The following is a 15,557-nucleotide window of genomic DNA, read 5'->3' as shown; positions in this document are numbered from 1 at the left end:
AGTGACAGCTCTATTTTCCTAGATAATCACTCTCATTAACAGCAGCTGATTACTTCCTTAGCATTAACTCACTTAATCCTCTGACTTGAATCAACACCACCTATATATACACATATACATTCCTTTTGATCTTCAAACCATTTCTCTATGCTTTGTTTGTTTTGGTAGAGTGAGTTTTATAATGGTTAAATACTTGCCACTTTCTCATGACAGCAATTTAGCATCTAATGTCCAGAAATTGCAAGCACAAGGAAATACAGAGGCTTGATAGCTGATTATGGGGACACACACAGGAGTGACTTCAGAAAGAGGCAAAATGCAGCTCAGGATAGGGGGCTGTCTTGAAGAAATATGACCCAAGTGTGTGGGGGAAGGAAATACAAGGCAGGAACTTTAAAAGCAGAATATTAATGGCAGCTGATGACACGGAAGAGGAGCAGCTGATAGTTTTATGTGTTAGGCTGGTGCAAAAGTAATTGTGTTTTTGTATTACTTTTGTTAGAAACAAGTGCTCGGCAGTGCAAAGAAAACCAGCACTTAGGCAAAAAATTCCTCAGCAAGGCAAACTTCTGGAGAAGCGTGCTGCCTGCTTCAATCATGATCACAAGAGCACACCCAGCAGGATGGGGCAGGGGTTTTTATCTGTAATGCAATTGATTCTTACTGCTGTGTCTTTTCCCCTTTGGCTGGGGTTGGACTGCACAATCTAAGCTAACCCGATTGGCTAAGGTTTAAAATTGAATAGGGTCAATTAGGCGGGAAGGTAGAGGCTGCCAGTTACTGGGCGGGAAGGCATGTCTGGACTTGTCTGGGCACAGCAAAGGCGAGAAGTGTTGTTTAACAGGCAGTTAGGAGACAAGGAAGTACAAAGTTGGTCTTGAAAAACAAAGAACAGGAAACTAAAGCTTTTTGAAGAGGAATTTATCATCTGTGACACTTTCAATGGTAAAAACCACAGTTACTTTTGCACGAAGCTAGTAATAGTAGCAGTGCTATGGTTTGAATGTGTCTTCTCCAAAATTCAAGGGTTGCTAATGTGATAGTATTAAGAGGTGAAGCATTTAAGGGGTGACTGGGTCATGAGGACACAAGAATGGGATTATAAAAGAGGTTTCACGCAGCATTCAGTGCACTTACCTTTCTACCTTCTGTCATGTGAGGACCCAGCGTTCCTTCCCATTAGTGGATGCAGCAACAAGGTGCCACCTTGGAAGCAGAGAGCAGCTCTCACCAAACAACTGAATATCTTTGCGTTGCTCTTCCCAGTCTCCAGAACTGTGAGAAAATATTCAAGTTCTTTATAAATTATCCAGTCTGTGGCATTATGCTACAGCAGCACAAAATGGACACGTAATAATAACAATAATTATCATAGTGTTGTTATTAGCCCTCTTTCATCAAGTACCATGTATTGTGGTGTCACACATTGTGCCAAGGGCTTTGCAAGATGATCTCTTATCTAAGCACATAGAGAACCCATCAAATCCACAGAGCACACTCTATATACTAGGCAAATTATTTAACTTTCCACACCCTCAGTTTGCAAATATTTAAAACGTAACTAAGGTCAAAAATCTGGTTTATATTGGTAGACATAGATTTTAAATGTAAATCCAACAGGCTTTTAAGAGAAACTGTTAGCCATCTTGTAGGATTTGGACTATTAATAATGGTATATGTGAGCTCTCTTCATATGATCATAACAAATGAACTGTGTGCCTCAGATCCAGAAAAAATTAAGCAACTTTCTGCAAGTTTTCCCACTTGTAAAATGAAGAGGTTGGACCAGGTAATTTCTTTGGTTCTCTTTAGACTTAACATTTTACCTTTCTCCTTACTGCAAGCTTTCGTAGAGAGGCCTCTTGGTTTTCTTCTGCTACCATCAGGCTAAGCAAACCCCAAATAGCCCTTCTCAGCTGTAGACCATAATGAATACGTGAAAGGATGAATGGCAACATCATTGCTTTCAGCCCTGTGTCACAGGAATAGAGGAATGTGTGAGATATAGATTGAGAATCAACCTTTCTCTGACACCCCTAAATTCTAGGGGTTCTGTCTAACGAGAGAATTCTTAGGCCTTGGAAGGGATGCATGGATATCAAACAGTATCAGTCCCCTAAATGCTCTTGCTACAACAATTTCTTGTTTTCCACCTTGATTTCCCAATATCAAATGAAGCAGAGTCCAGAATACCCTGTATTATCCCCAGGGATTATCAAACAATAATGTGAAAAGGGGGAGTGTTAGCAGGTCCTTTTACCCTTCCTCTCTGTGATCATGGTCTCTCAAAAAGGTGATGTAAACTGGAGGCAGTAGTGGATTTTGATGGGATCTACAATTTATTTTCATCTATCAACCACTGCCAAGGTGGGAACCCTACTATTTCCCAGGGAAACAGTTATTGCAGAAATACTGACTGGGAGAGTGGGGTGGAACTATGAAAATCCGATAGCACTGATTTACAGTGTTCTGTGACTAGGCCAGGGAAAAAGTAACCTGAGAAATTTTCAAACATACATACTTAGGTTTACATATTTACAGAAAACTTTATACTTTTCTGCATTTTTCACCCAGTGAGGCCAATCTTAATCTGATGCCAATCTTACCACCATCTAGGTAGTCCTGTCAGTGCTGTTCAACATCTTTAACAAATTAGGACTGTATCTAATTTGTTGTATTATTGTGTCATTAAAATATGACAGTGGTTTGGAGTCTTAGGTGATCTCTATCCTTCTCTGACCATGGCCCTAATGCTGCTTGGTTTTCTTTCGAATATGTGGAGCTAAAATTTACTTTTGAGATAAAAATGACCAGATGTTCACTTTTCATTATATTTGAAAGTCACTAACCAAAATTTTCCTCACTGTCCTTGTACTTTTGTTTTAATATTTGCTTTCTTTTTTTTTTTTGGCTGTTTACTTCATTTTTATAAGCCTCTTTTCTACTTGTAAAGTTTGCTAATTTCAAAAATCTATTTGGACAATTCTTGAATTTTATTTTCCTCCTACTTAATAACTGCTCAATCATACAGGCAGTATGTATATTGTTGGTGAAATAAAAGGAAGGATTTAGAAACAGGGAATACTATACTTTGCAGCAAAAACATAATAGATCTTTTCCTCTATCATGAATGTATGTTAAAATATTTAAATATAAAGTCAAAGTTTTTCTTCTGTAAGTAGAAGCCCAACTTGTCCAGCCTTGCCTTTTTTCATTCTATTTCAATAGATGGTTTGAGATTATATGAAAATATCCAGACTTGTTTTCGTTCTTGTTTTTCTCACAGAAGAAAAAATACAGTGCAATTTGACCAAGGTGAGGTTGGAATTTGGCAGATATTGAGCCAGATTCTCAGTTGTCTATTTGGTTTAGTTCATCAATTTTGTACAAATATTAATATAAAGCTACATCTTCTTCCTACAGAGTCATGGACCTCAGGTAGGCCATGGAGAAGCTGACAGCCCAGTGTGGCCCTTCTCATCAACTGCCTGTTTGTACACTGTGCCTAGAATTGCTCAGTCTGGGAGAGACTGCTGTGTATTGGAGCAGGAGTCCTCCCACAACGGCAGGTTGTTTATTTTCCCTCTTTTTCTGCTTTGTTCCTGCCATTTAAAGGATTTTTGTTTTTGTTTTTTCCATTGAAACATTTGTGGCGAGCTTTTGATTAGGCTGAAGACTAACACAGCTAATGCTAACAATTTAAACGGGGTAACTCTCAGGGAACCTATATAGCTCTGTCCTCCTCCCCCTCCTCCCCCTCACCATCAATACCCACAACAGCCACTTGGCAAACCACATGCACCTTGCTAACCTTTTACAGAAGCAGATTCTTCCCTGACTAGGAGCTGAAAATATATGGAAGGTGAGTGTGTATTTAGACTTTGGAAAAGTGACAACAATTTTACTTTCCTACAAAAGGGAATTCGTGATTTCATAAGCAAAGTCGTTTACTTACAGTCCAAGATCTTGGAATTTCTGAAAAGTCAACTGTGAATCGAATAATTCTTCCCCATCTGTTCCTTTTCAGAAACAAATTGACCCTGAAAGCGTGGTGATTGAAGCTCTTTAACTTCTTTGCGATGGGGTCTTAACAGACAATGATCTGTAAAAAGAGGGGGTGATGGTGATATTTATTTTGATGATTGCTAACTAGCTCCTGTTGTGCGGTCTTCCATTCAATTGTATGTCTGTCATCTCTTCTAAATCTCACCAGCACTCCATAGCGCAGTCAGGCCTGCCTTAGAGGATTCGTTAAAAGTTCAGAGGCACTGGCCGGGCGCAGTGGCTCACGCTTGTAATCCCAGCACTTTGGGAGGCCGAGGCGGGCGGATCACGAGGTCAGGAGATCAAGACCACGGTGAAACCCCGTCTCTACTAAAAATACAAAAAATTAGCCGGGCGTGGTGGCGGGCACCTGTAGTCCCAGCTACTCGGGAGGCTGAGGCAGGAGAATGGCGTGAACCCGGGAGGCGGAGCTTGCAGTGAGCCGAGATTGCGCCACTGCAGTCCAGCCTGGGCGACAGACGAGACTCCATCTCAAAAAAAAAAAAAAAAAAAAGTTCAGAGGCATTAATTGCCCAAGGTTTCACCAGACGGTAATCCCCTGTCAATTAGGAGTGATGTTCCTGATATATCTGATATTATCTTTATTGAACAAAAAATAGTTGACTTGAACCAGTGACAAAACCTATACTTCCACCCAGGCTTGAGGTCACTGACTAGAAAGTCTAGATGAAGGATGAGAACTCTAGCTGCATTTTTTTTTTTTTTTTTAGACGGAGTTTCGCTCTTGTCACCCAGTCTGGAGTGCAATGGTGTGATCTAGGCTCACTGCAATTAGTTGCATAATTGTAAAAGCTGGTATGAGATATTCCAACTTTGAGCTCAAAATCCATTTAGGACATCTGCCATGTGAAATCCCACCTGTAGTTTTGGCCATAAGCTATTTTTATTGTTAATTATGATTTCAGGTTTACACTGAATTATTTTATGTTGATGTGCTACAGTTGCAGGACTTTTTCTTAGTTCAGCTAAAGATGGGCTTCTTTGTCCCATGGCCACGAAAATTCAGGCTGGCAGACAATTTGTATGGTGAGTAAGACAGGGTTTTATTGGGCGAAAAGGAAGAAAAGGGGGAAACAAGGACACCGCATAGGCCCAGAGGCCCTGTTAGCGTGCTTCCCACCCAGGTATCTCAGGTTCCACACAGGAAGAATAGGGGTCAGGTTCCTGTCTCCTGCCAATGGGCAAACTCCCCAAGGCTCCACCCCAGTGCGCAGGCTGGCTAGAGATTTTCTGGGGACCCCCTCACACCTGCCTGTCTCACGACTATTTCCTAATAAGGGGAGCCTGGGCATGGTGGCTCATGCCTGTAATTCCAGCACTTTGGGAGGCCGAGGTGGGCAGATCACCTGAGGTTGGGAGTTTGATACCAGCCTGACCAACATGGAGAAACCCTGTCTCTATTAAAAATACAAAATTAGCTGGGCGTGGTGGCACATGCCTGTAGTCCCAGCTACTGGGGAGGCTGAAGCAGGAGAATCACTTGAACCGGGAGGTGGAGGTTGCAGCGAGCTGAGATCATGCCATTGCACTCCAGTCTGAGCAACAAGAGCAAAACTCCGTCTCAATAAATAAATAAATAAATACATAAATAAAGGGAGACTACTGGCCTGGCACTAAAATGTTTAGGACATTTTAAGTATTGAAATAATGCTAAGGCAGGGCATGGTGGCTCATGCCTGTGATTCCAGCATTTTGGAAGGCCAAGGCAGGTAGATCACCTGAGGTCAGGAGTTCCAGACCAGCCTGGCCAACATGGTGAAACCCCATCTCTACTAATAATACAAAAATTAGCCAGGCATGGTGGTGCCAGGCATGGCAGCCTGTAGTCCCAGCTGCTTAGGAGGCTGAGGCATGAGAATCGCTTGAACCCATCAGGCAGAGGTTGCAGTGAGCTGAGATCATGCCACTGCACTCCCTCCTGGGCAACAGAGTGAGACTTGGTCTCAAAAATACATAATACAATAAAATGAAATGAAATAAAATAAAATAATGCTAAACGAAGAAAAATAGTAGTAATAATTCCTAGCCCCTTCTGAGTGCTTACGAGATGTCAAGAGCTTTAAAATCTTTCAACAGCCCTGAGAAGCAGATTCTACTGGCATGCCCCTCATTTTATAGATGAAAACACTGAGGCTTAGAGTTTGAGTTACCTAAGATTTAAGGCTTTGAGACATTAAAATAGTGAATTACTCAAGACTACCTGTTGATGGGTGATGGAATCACAATTTAATATAGGCATTTTGGCTCCAGTGACAGCAGGCTTCATCACTCCACTAGGCATTACCCCCAGAAGACCAGTGGAAATATCACATTAGCCCCAGAAGACCAGTGGAAATATATTTAAGAATAGTACATAGAGCATGTGGAGATGCACACATCTGTGTGTGAGCATGTGTGTAAGTGTGTAAGAAACTATCCCCAGAGTGTGTGGCTGAGACTATGCAACAGTGACCCATCTTTGCTTCCCTGTGGTGCTTGCAGATCTAGGACAAATTCATCTGGATTTTCAGCAGATTTGGTGGTCTTTGGAGGAACTTTCTCTGAGCTTAGCCTAGCTTTCTGTCCCAAAAGCAACATTTTCAGTTATGCATGTTAGGTTTCATGTGACATGTTTGTGCTACTAAAATAAACTCCCTCTTAAATATGAATCCAAATTTCTTGCCAATATATTTTAGTATAATACGGAATTAATGACATTTCTAATTTGCTCATCAGTATACTTTAAAATGACGTGGAATCAGTAATAGATAATATATCATATATATGTGCGTATATATATCTAAACGTTAATCTATTTATCTCTCTATACACATACTGTATATATATATACACACACACACACACACACACACACACACACACACATATATAATGTGTTATTTGGGAGGACAGTATACAAAAACGCTATTGAAAGCCATCTGCGCTGTGAAAGCCAATGTGTGCATGTAGCTATGTGTGTAGTCATTTTCTAAGATATAAGGTGTTTTAAGACTATATGTTATGAAAAAGTCTTTTTTCTCAAAAATGATCTTAATTTGGAAAACAGGATGGCAAAAGTAACTTTAACATATTATTAGACATGAAAATTTAATTAAGACATTAGTTCTTTACCTAATGTTTTGTGTGTATGTATATCTATCTTAGTATATTTATGGCATAAGTTATAGCTAAGGACAAAGGATGAAAAAGTCTAAATTATTCTCTCTTTGTTCCTCATTTGCCAAGCAAATGAATGGAAATGTATATCTCTATCATTTGGCTTAAGAATCCCCCCTAAGAATTTAACCAAATGAATGATTTTAAAACTGTATAGAAATACAAATATATGAATATTCAGAAGAGCATTGTGTTGATAACATTAAAAAACTAAAAACATCATTTTGATGGTTGATTTTATGTGTCAACCTGACTGAGCTAAGGTATGTTCAGAGAGCTGGCAAAACATTACTTCTGGGCGTATCTGTGATGGCTTTTCTGGCAGAGATTAACGTTTGAATTGATAGACTGAGTGAAGAAGATTGTCTTCAACAATGCTGGTAGGCATCATCCAATCACTTGAGGGCCTAAATAGGACAAAAAGTGGATAAGGGGTTAATTTGGTCTTTGCTTGAGCTGGGACACCATCTCCTTTTTCACTCAGACATCAATGACCCTGGTTCTCAGTTCTTTGAACAAAGACCAGAACTTACTCCAGTATCCCTGCCAATTCTCAGGCCTTTAGACTTGGAATGAATTATACCATCAGCTTTCCTGGTGTTTCAGCTTACAGAGTGGGAGCTCTCAGCCTCTGCAATTGCATGAACCAATTCCTATCATATATATGTAGATGGACAGATAGCATTTTAGGCTGTTCTTGCATTGCAATAAGGAAATATCTGAGACTAGATAATTTATAAGGAAAAGAGGTTTAATTGGCTCACGTGTCTGCAGGCTGTACAGGAAGCATGGCTCTGCCATCTGCTCAGCCTCTGGTGAGGCCTCAGGAAGCTTATAATCATGGCAGAATGAAAAGGCGGAGCAAGCATTTCACATCGTGAGAGAGGGAGCAAAAGAAGCAAGAGAATCCGGGGGAGGTGCCACACAGTTTTAAACAACCAGATCTCACAAGCACTCACTCACTATTGCGAAGACAGCACCCAGCCATGAGGGATCTATCCTCATGACCCAAACATCTCTCATCAGGCCCCACATCCAACACTGGGGATTGTGTCCCAACAAGAGAATTGGAGGAGACATCCAAAATGTATTAGAGAGATAGATCTAAGATTGGCTAAGAACCAATACATTGATTTAATTTAATACAACCTAGCTTTCAACATATCATGACAGAATGAATTTAAGAATATAGAAACATGAATAATGCAGAAGGATGTCAATGTTAAACTCTTAAGTTTAAAAAATAAGTTAATAATCCCAGCACTTTGTGGGGCCGAGGTGGATAGATCACGAGGTCAGGAGATCTAGACCATCCTGGCTAACATGGTGAAACCCTGTCTCTACTAAAAATACAAAAAATTAGCCGGGCGTGGTGGTTGGCGCCTGTAGTCCCAGCTACTTGGGAGGCTGAGGCAGGAGAATGGTGTGAACCTGGGAGGAGGAGCTTGCAGTGAGCCGAGATCACACCACTGCTCTCCAGCCTGGGCAACAGAGTGAGACTCCATCTCAAAAACAAAAAAGTTAATAAAGATTACAACATGAACTTGTTTTTGAACAGAGTATATAAAAACTGATAGGAAAAATGTGTGGAAGCACATATGGAAACATGTTTAGATACTTCTTTTTAGAGAGTTTATAAATGATTTCATTTTTTCTTCATAGTGATATTAATGTTCATATTTTATTTAATCAATTCATAGAAAAATGGCTTTATACTTTCATGAGGCTTGGCTGTGCCCTTATGTAAACTTTAGTTGTCTTCTGATTTGCATGTTGCTTGAGTAACTTATTATATGATTGTCAAAAAATATATAAAATACTTAGGATTTCATGATTCTTATATTTTAAAACTGAATGAGAATTAGAGAAATTAATGTCTTTTAGAATAAAATATGTGGTTTGCTGCAGAATTCATATACTTCCTAATTGTCCTTCCATGACTGGAATACAAACCCACCCATGGGCTTACCGCAGTTTGAGAGATATAGATGGATTGTTCTCTTCAAGGGAGCTTCAGACCAACCTTCCTCCTCTTTCTAGTCTTCAAGCCTCTTTGCTGCCTCCAAACAAAGCCTTTTGGGCTCATGATGTGCTGTCCCGATTGCAGAAATAGTTCCACTATCAACCTGCTACATCATAAAATTCAGCCTGATCACATGGAGAAAACGTGACCTTCTGAGCAATTTGTCACTCTGGATAAAGTATCTCCTTATTAGAGAATAGACTGTCTGTCCTCAGGGCACTTTGGAACAGTCAATTGCTAACTCTATTTAGATGTTTTTCCTCATTGCAAGGTGAATAAAGGTAGAAACCTTGCTGTGAGTCATGATCCAGCTCATGCCATCTGGTTAATCTAAGACTCTAAAATGATGTCACTATCATTTGCCTAGAGAATGTCATTGGCCCAGAGAATATCTCATTCTGTACAGTCTGAGATATTACATTAAGGCTACCTTTGTTCTTTACCCTAAACATTCTCTCTAGCCTTCTCTCTCATAATGCTTCTACATTTAATCTGAGAGAGCAATGCTTACACTAAAAGAGGGTCTCATGCACTATAGGAGGTAACGGTGGCATGTATATTGAAGGGGGCATATTCTCAGGCCAGCCTCCTGCCATGATGGTAAAGATGGGACATGAAGAGAGAGTATGGCCATTGCCCAAGACTCCAGCTGAACAGGCTCGGCTGCACTAGGGCTGGCTGCCAACTAGGTCCTCTGTACAGATCCAGGTGTCCATGCAGGGAAAAAGTTCAGCCCCACATTTGGGCCTTAAGCAAAAGACTATAGCATCAAAAGGTCATGATTCAGGCCAGTTGTTCACTCTGGAAATTTTGAGATATGGCAGCAGAGAAGAATCCAGGCCTAGCAGTTTGGACAAGTGTAAGCAGACACACATTTGGCATCATAAAAATTTACAGGCTAGGTAGTTAGACCATGGCCCTAAGAGAGGTTGCAAAGATAAGATTCAAGAGCTTGGAGAGAAATCTAAAGAAAAATTGACGGGGCCTCAGTTTTATAGGGATTGGGATAATAGACAGGTTAAGAGAACCTAGGGATATGGCTCAAGTGCTGTGGTTTGAATGAGACCTCAGGCCAATGCTGGCTCACAAGCAAGCATGGGAATACTGAGCCCTTCTGTGCAAGGTTGGTCTAGGAGATGAAGACAGATGATCCTGCAGGTGACCATAGGGTAAAGAGATCACGGCTGGGCACGGTGGCTCATCCCTGTAATCCTAGCACTTTGGGAGGCTGAGGCGGGTGGATCACAAGGTCAGGAGTTCGAGACCAGCCTGACCAACATGGTGAAACACCATCTCTACTAAAAATACAAAAATTAGCCAGGCATGGTGTTGCGTACCTGTAATCCCAGCTACTTGGAAGGCTGAGGTAGGAGAATTGCTTGAACCCTGGAGGCGGAGGTTGCAGTGAGCCAAGATCATGCCACTACACTCCAGCTTGGGTGACAGAGTGAGACTCCGTCTTAAAAAAAAGAAAAAAAAAGAAAAAATCAAGTGAGCAGCTCTAGTGTTGCTTTCAGATGAAACCCCCACAGGAAAACCTGTCTTCTTTCTGAAGAGCTGTGCCCCTGGATCACATTTCAGCAGTGAGGAGAAAAAATGCTTCTATAAAGCTTCCTTAGTGATACCAACAAGCAAGTGTCAGCCCATCCTTGTCAGAGCATTGGGGAAAATCCCTGACTCACAGAAATAACTTTGTTTTGTGATCTGCACTAAGGTAACAAGGAAGGGAGACCCTGGTTTAACCTAAAGACTCTGTCCTCATGGTCTGGTCTCTCTGGTATTCTTGCTGCACCTCATGGGAAGAAAACAAAAGAATAAATGAGTCCTAGAAATAGAAGCATAATCTTTCTAGCCTGTTCATGGCATATTTATTTTACTGTTTAATAGTAATTTTTCCAGCTAGAATATAAGCCCTGTGAGAGTAGGGATGGGGCCAGTCTTTGATGTGTTCCTGGGTGAGTTTGAGTAGTCATAGGAGGGAGTGATTTCAGGAAGATATAAGAGATTTTGTTTTTATTTTAGACTTACCAGACTGGCATATGGCTGCTGGATCTGGCTACTGCAGGAGAGAAGACAGATACTAGAGGCCTGAAATGCAGTGTGAGCTCATCAAGGAAGGACAGAGACCAAAATGGAAAAGTGAGTGGGACATGGGAAGCAGAATTGAAGCCTGAGAGAAAGAAGACTATAGAGCCGGGCACCGCAGAGTGAGGTCAGTCTCCAGAGAGGCCTGAGATGGGGAAGGGCTTGGAGGAAGAAAATTTCAAGTGTTCTCTTAGTAAAAGGAGCTTTCTCCAATAAAGTGAGCCCTTCCAGAAATCCAATTTCTCATCTCATCTCATCTCATCTCATCTCATCTCATCTCATCTCATCTCATCTCATCTCATCTCATCTCATCATATGGTGACGTTGTTGACGGTAGGTACCCAACCCTGTCTCAGAGAAAGAATGCTGGTTATCAGGAGCTCAACTGAGGTGATATTTGAATGATCAGTTAAAGCAACAAGCCAAAAGCAAAAGTAATTGCCAAGGACTGAATCACTTACTGCAGTAGTATAATCAAGAGGCCAAACTAGAGTGGAGTCAAAGTATTGACTTCCCTCTTTCCATTTCCTTTCACGGAACAGCACACCTATAGCAGGGTGTCACTGCCTAGTGAGTCCTGAATGCAAAGCTCACACAGTTTATGGACCCTGGGACCTGGCAGAGAGAGAGGAGCCGCCACCAAAGTGGGAAAAGGATAGGAATGGATTCTCCCCAGAGCCTCCAGAAGGGGCTGTCAATAGATGGGTACCTCGTTTTTGATCAGATGAAACTGATTTTGGATTTCTGGCCTCCAGAACTGTGATGGAATGTATTTCTGTTATTCAAGCCACCAAACGTGTGGTAATTTGTAACAGCATTCATAGGAAAATAATACACCCTCTGCCACCAGCACCATTGTCCATGTTACCATGGTCTAAAAATGGTTTCTAGTAAAGTTTCAAGAGTCTCTGAACTGGTGTCTCTAATCCACATTATCACCCAAACCAACCAATTTCCTACATTACAGGTAAAAAGGACATTACATCTAAAAGTCATCTCATGATCTCTGATCATGTCATCCACTTTCCCTAGCTTCTACCACTTCTTCAAAGGTTTCTCATTGTTCCTAAAATAGAAAAAAAATGTTATGACAGTTACATAATCTGCAGGCACCTTCATGGCCTAACTACTGGCTAACTCTCCAGCTTTATCTTACACTCCTCTTTCTCTTTTTTACTCAAGCAAACCAGCCACACTCATCTGCCTTGTGCACTCCTTACATTTCCTGCTTCATCATCTCTTCTCCCTCCTACCCAACCACATTTAACCCCAAATTATCCTTGATGTTACAGCTCATCTTTCTGTAATTCTTCTGTCATACTCCTACCTCCCAAAGTCAAAACAATCAAGTTTATGGTCTCCTAACATAATATACCTCTGAAGTTATACTTTTAATTAGCGTGTGTGTGTGTGTGTGTGTGTGTGTGCTTGTGTGCTTGTGTGAATGTGTGTCTGTCTGTCTGTCTCCTCTCAGAGTACCAGCTTTCAGAATACAAACTCCATGATGGCAAAAATAATTTATGATTATTCTCTCCATTATCTCCTCTAACCTATCATAGTTGATGCTCAGTCCATTGAATAAGTTGAACACACATAAATTAGGAGACTGCTGTCCCAATCATGGCTGTACCACTGACTAGGGTGCTTCCATTAAATAAACTTCTGTCTTTTGTTATTAAAATTTATGTGTACACAGTGCAATTCTCACCCACTAGGGAGCCTAACCATTTGGGAATAAATCATTTAAAGGGAGTTCTCAGTCTCTGGAAGTTTGAATAGAGAGAATTGTACATATTGCCTTTGTTCCCATATTCCAGATTAAATAATTGAGAATGAGAGAAGGCAGAGGTTCTACTCAGCATTACCCTCTAGTGGGTCTGGTTTCAAACTCAGCTTTGTATACACTAAAACCACAACATTTCCTTAAATTCTTCCTGCTAATTCCATATATATATATATATATATATATACACACATATAGTTTATATGTCTGTGTGTGTGTGTGTGTGTGTGTGTATTCAGATACACAGAGGCAGTAGACTATATATTGGGAGTGTGTATATATGTATGTATACATACAAACACATACACAGAGAATAAGATGATATATATGTATATGAATATAAATATATATCTACATATGTATATATCTATACATATATGTATAGATATTATGCACATATATTTTATATACATATATAAATATATGTATATGAATCTATACATGTGTGTGTATATATGTGTGTGTATATTTATGCATAAGTGTGTGTGTTTTTATCTATATATGTGTGTGTGTGAGTGTACAGTCTCTCAAATAGACTATAATATACTCTTTGGGCAAAGGGGCAATGTTTTATAATTCCACGTGAAGTCTAACTGAAGCCCTAGACTGGTGATCTAATGCTTGGAGAGTGGATCAGGTATACAGCTGGTGATCCAGGCAGCCAGATCCAAAGCTCCTGACATAGGAGAGTCAGACACTATAGGGCAGAGATTATTTGCTCACTGATGGGTGGAGAGGTTAACTGGATCACTAAGTTCCTGTATTTTCTTTGTTTCCCACAACCCAGTATGCAGCACCTCTAAATAAATATGGCATTAAATTAGATTGGGCAGCTTTGCAATAAAGTTTTTTAAAATTGAAAATCTGCTTTTAATTCCAGTCTTAATTAAAGCCAAACTTTCCTTAGAAACTCAGGAGGAGAGATTTGCTCTCAGCTCACTCCCTTCCATTCTTAATAGACATAAGAAGAAAGACCTTCAGATGCATAGGCTGGAAGAATAGTTTAATACTCTCTAAGCCATATCAGGTTGGGTTGTGAAAGAACCTTACCTATCCTGACATCCCCTTCAACTGGCTCCCCTAGTATGACCATACTGTTGTTTCCTGAGAGACTAATGCTGCTATGAAGAAACTCAATATTTGATGAGCAATTTCCTGAGAGACTAGTGCTGCCGTAAAGAAACTCAATATTTGATGAGCAAATGAGAAAACCTCTATTATTTTCAAGAAGTAACAAATAAGCAACAAAAGTAAAGCCCAGAAATCTTCAGAAAACATATTGCTTGGGAGAGGAAAAAAAATGCACTTTCTGTTTTGTACTTACATTCTCCTACATTCTTGATTGTACTTGAGATATTCACTAATCCTATCTTGGTCTAGATCCTTTAGAGGCAAAATATCAGTTGTGTAAGGTCAGCTTCCAGGAGGGTCATGACAGAGAACCTCTCTTGGCCGAGACACTAACTTCAAACCTGAATTTCAAGTGATTATAGGCAATACTAAAACAAGGCATGGATCTTTTTTTTTTTTTTTTTTTCTTTCTGGAGAAGAGTCCACACTGGGTTATAAGGGGTTCTAGAATCTGCCTACTTCCAATTTTGTTCATCCTGCCTTTATACAAGAGTAACAGCCCATTCTTGGATGGACAGTTTAGAACTTATGAACAATTTCATTTATAATGCTTTAAAGTAACTCTGTATTGAAGTTATCTTGCACTGAATCCTCTGGGAATTCAAATATTCCCTTTATTCTGTGAAGACCTATGACTCTCAAAACTATGCTAATTTATCGTATGAGTTTATACTGGTATACAATTACCTACAGCTTACCTGTAGTTCAACCCTACTCATCCTTATTTATGTGGGTGCTTCATTTAAAATGGTGAGTATTAATTTCGTTTTAATACTCTGTGTCTTTTTGCTATTTGATCTGTGCCTTTTTGCTATCTATGTGTCTTCTTTTTTTGCTGAAATCGATTGCTTCATTTGTCACTTCTCATGTTGTCACTCTAAAAATAGGATATAGAAAATGTAGTTTCAAATCATGTAGCCAATTAGCACTGGAGCTATCACAGCCTGACAGCAGGCAAAAAGGAAAAAAAAAAAATCAGAACTATTTAAATCATGGCATTAGTAACATCCCAGGCCCAGCTGTGGGAAGAGAGGTTGTGCTAAGGCAGGAAAAAACACCAGAGTGGGGAATCCCAATTAACTGGGCAAGTGAAATTCAAAATTCATTATTTTCTTTTTCTTTCTTTTTTTTTTTTTTGAGATGGAGTCTCACTCTGCCGCTCAGGCTGGAGTTCAACCCTCCTCCCAGGTTCAAGCAATTCTCTTGCCTCAGCCTCCCGAGTAGCTGGGCTTACAGACAAGTGCCACCATGCCCGGCTAATTTTTGTATTTTCAGTAGAGACGGGGTTTCGCGATGTTGGCCAGGCTGGTCTCA

The 15,557-nt window shown here is 40.3% G+C and overlaps 1 long non-coding RNA gene across 1 annotated transcript in view; it reads right to left on the bottom strand.

The window, feature by feature from the left end:
* Positions 1–15,557, bottom strand: part of LOC116478560 (uncharacterized) — a 191,395-nt gene that overhangs the window by 162,738 nt on the left and 13,100 nt on the right. Inside the window, exons 2-4 of the long non-coding RNA XR_004250792.1 lie at positions 3,956–4,102; positions 1,827–1,972; positions 1,138–1,275 (exon numbers count right to left, since the gene is read on the bottom strand). This is a non-coding gene — a long non-coding RNA (uncharacterized LOC116478560). The remainder of the gene's footprint in view (positions 1–1,137; positions 1,276–1,826; positions 1,973–3,955; positions 4,103–15,557) is intronic.

Source organism: Hylobates moloch, unplaced genomic scaffold, assembly GCF_009828535.3.
Source record: "Hylobates moloch isolate HMO894 unplaced genomic scaffold, HMol_V3 SCAFFOLD_3, whole genome shotgun sequence".
NCBI lineage: Eukaryota > Metazoa > Chordata > Mammalia > Primates > Hylobatidae > Hylobates > Hylobates moloch.
Note: the sequence above shows the minus strand (reverse complement) of the source record. Positions and strands in the feature narration are given on the sequence as shown.